This window comes from Drosophila bipectinata, chromosome 4 (genome assembly GCF_030179905.1).
Source record: "Drosophila bipectinata strain 14024-0381.07 chromosome 4, DbipHiC1v2, whole genome shotgun sequence".
Lineage (NCBI taxonomy): Eukaryota > Metazoa > Arthropoda > Insecta > Diptera > Drosophilidae > Drosophila > Drosophila bipectinata.
The window spans coordinates 4,893,106-4,895,680 of NC_091740.1; the positions used below are offsets into that span (position 1 = coordinate 4,893,106).

The 2,575-nt window shown below is 36.9% G+C and overlaps 1 long non-coding RNA gene across 1 annotated transcript; it reads right to left on the reverse strand.

Moving 5' to 3' along the window:
• Window positions 1-1,642: 1,642 nt before the first annotated feature.
• On the reverse strand, window positions 1,643-2,145 carry LOC138926931 (uncharacterized). Its single transcript, XR_011443583.1, has 3 exons — window positions 2,023-2,145; window positions 1,867-1,955; window positions 1,643-1,812 (listed from the first exon to the last, which is right to left on the reverse strand). It is a non-coding gene; the product is annotated as an uncharacterized lncRNA (long non-coding RNA).
• Window positions 2,146-2,575: the final 430 nt, after the last annotated feature.

Sequence of the window (2,575 nt, forward strand, 5' to 3'; positions counted from 1 at the left end):
CACTGGACCGTAGTTTTTTCTTTAATACTACAATAAAAGAAAAAAAAAAGAATAATTTTTATAAAAAAATAAGGAAAAAGTTCAAAATATCGGAGCAATGAAAACAGAAGCTAGAATTTGAAATTGAAATTTGGAAGCCAAAACATTTTTACGCCATCGTGCGGCTTTGTATTTTTACACATACATACAAAGCCACAAGTTTTTTTTTTATGCATACATATAAAGAGTGCTTAAAATAGAATCGAATGCATGTGCGTTCCCCCTTCACTAACAAGCTCGACGAAAAAAGTTTTGGGCCCTGATATCCCATCTATGTATTTTGTAATCTTTGGTCCTACATTGCCTTATTTGTTTCTTGCGCACTTCATAAAGAAGTTGTTTCCGACCTTTTAACTGATTCCATTTTGTTGGCTTTTGGCGAGGACGAGGACGACACGGTCACATATTACGCATCAAGAAATCCCGGGCACCTGTTGACAGGCGGGCCGCTCATCGCCCCATTAGCACCGCGGACCAGCAGGACCAGCAGGGCTCGTCAATAAAGCAAACGTTTCTGCAGCGATGGTCCCGGGAGTACGTCTTGGTCCCATAGGCGCGGTCGAAGGGCAGCACCAAGAGGACAGCATCCGGACGGACGAGCTGGTCCTGATAGCAGAGGATCACCAGCCGCCACAACAGTGGCTCACCCGAAGGGTCGGAGCAAGGGTCGTGTTTATATTGGATTTTTTATTGATTTGAATTTGTTGTAAAATTGAATTGTATTTTTTAGTTGAATTTTTAGTTATCTAAATCTAATATAAGGAAAGCTCATATTCGATCTTGTGAGAAATTCGACCCGCTTCGCCGCAATAGATAAGTTAGGCTTAAGACTAGATAGAAATAATATAGATCGAATTATAACGTCGAAAAGGTCACTCGTTTTCGTTTTCCTTTTAATATTTAAGCAGCCACCATTACTTTTATATTTTATCGTTTTTCGTGTTAGAGATAAACTTATCTCATTCAACACCCTCTTCAAGGTCGAGCTCAAGCCGGTCGCTGAAAATAAACGAAGTCCACCCAACTTACAAACTAAAATATCTTGTGCATCTGAGAAACATTGTGAAAGAGCCACGATTGATTGAATGCAATTAAAAAAAAAGAAAGCAAAGCTAACTCGTATATTTTTGCCAAAAATAGCTCTCATGTAAAACACACTCTAAAAACACCGAAGTTAGACCATTTCCGATCAATCAGTTATATGGCAGCTATAGGATACAGTCGGCCGATCCCGGTTATTCCGACTTATATACTGCGTGCAAAGGAAAGAATGGTGTTTCGCTTTAAAACTGAGAGACTAGTTTGCGTAGAAAGAGGACAGACGGACATGCTTATATCAACTCCATCTATAGCATGGAAACTCCATCCTTTTTATCTGTGGAAAAATCACGTCAATTAATATTGCGATATAAATTTTATATCAATATACTATTTAATCGTGAATGTGTTAAAACATGTTTTAAGTTAGTGTAATTACTGCCTTTTTACCTTCGCATTGTTGAGGGAATGTTTTTAATTAGATAAAACTCTGGACTTCTTTTTGCCACAATCTAAGAATTTATTCAATAAATGTATTAAACAAAACAAAATTAATGTATAAAAAACATTTTGTGTTCAAAATTCTGCTTAAGAATGGGCAATTCCTCGATAAGCTAAGTGTAGCGTCCGAGAAAAAGAAACTTTTGCGCTACTCAAAAGTAAGATCCAGTTTTTCGCTGACCTCTTCACAAGGCTAGGCTTCACCTCGTCACTATTGAACATCAGCCATATTACCTGAAAATGAATTTGGGAAATTATTTTCATCCTTTGAAGTGGGGCGTAATTTACCAGTTGATAACTTTTTCTTCTTAGCCTTCCAATTTTGGCATATAGAGCAGACCTTTTGGCTTTTTGCCGATGCACTTCCACAATTAGCTCTGGTTTAAAAAAATTAGTAATTAAATTAAATTACTTATTAAATTAGTAACGTTTTTAGTAACTTACCAGCCAAAATAGAAGCAAACGCTTCTCAGTTTATCTTGTTCAGCAGGGAATCCATTAGCACTAGTTAAATAAACTTTTTAATATACTTGTAATGTCAACATCTTAGAGATGGAAGACTCCGTTGTTTGTGCGATATTTGATAGTTCAAATATCGTTAGATTATTTCTTAACATTATTTTTTGTATTTAACATGTTAAAACTTTATATATAAAATATAATAAAGATCATTGGTCGCACGGCCCTATCCTGCGGGCATAGGAAATTACTCTGCCCGTGCTTTGCGACATACACAGTATAAATGTGTGAAACGTCATGTTCACACCCTACTTTCTGATTTCTGCTATACTAACACTGATGCGTTAAAATCATATCAATGTAGCCAAAGGCAGCCCATACTATGAGCAACCCGCCATGAAAGTTCCTGGAGACGTGGACTTTTTTGGGACTTCTAATGTCGCGATAATAATAGCGGTAGCCATCAGGGCCATCTAAGTTAAACTTTTTCTCATCGCTAAACATTACATTTTTCCACTCTATATCCGATGCTAAACAT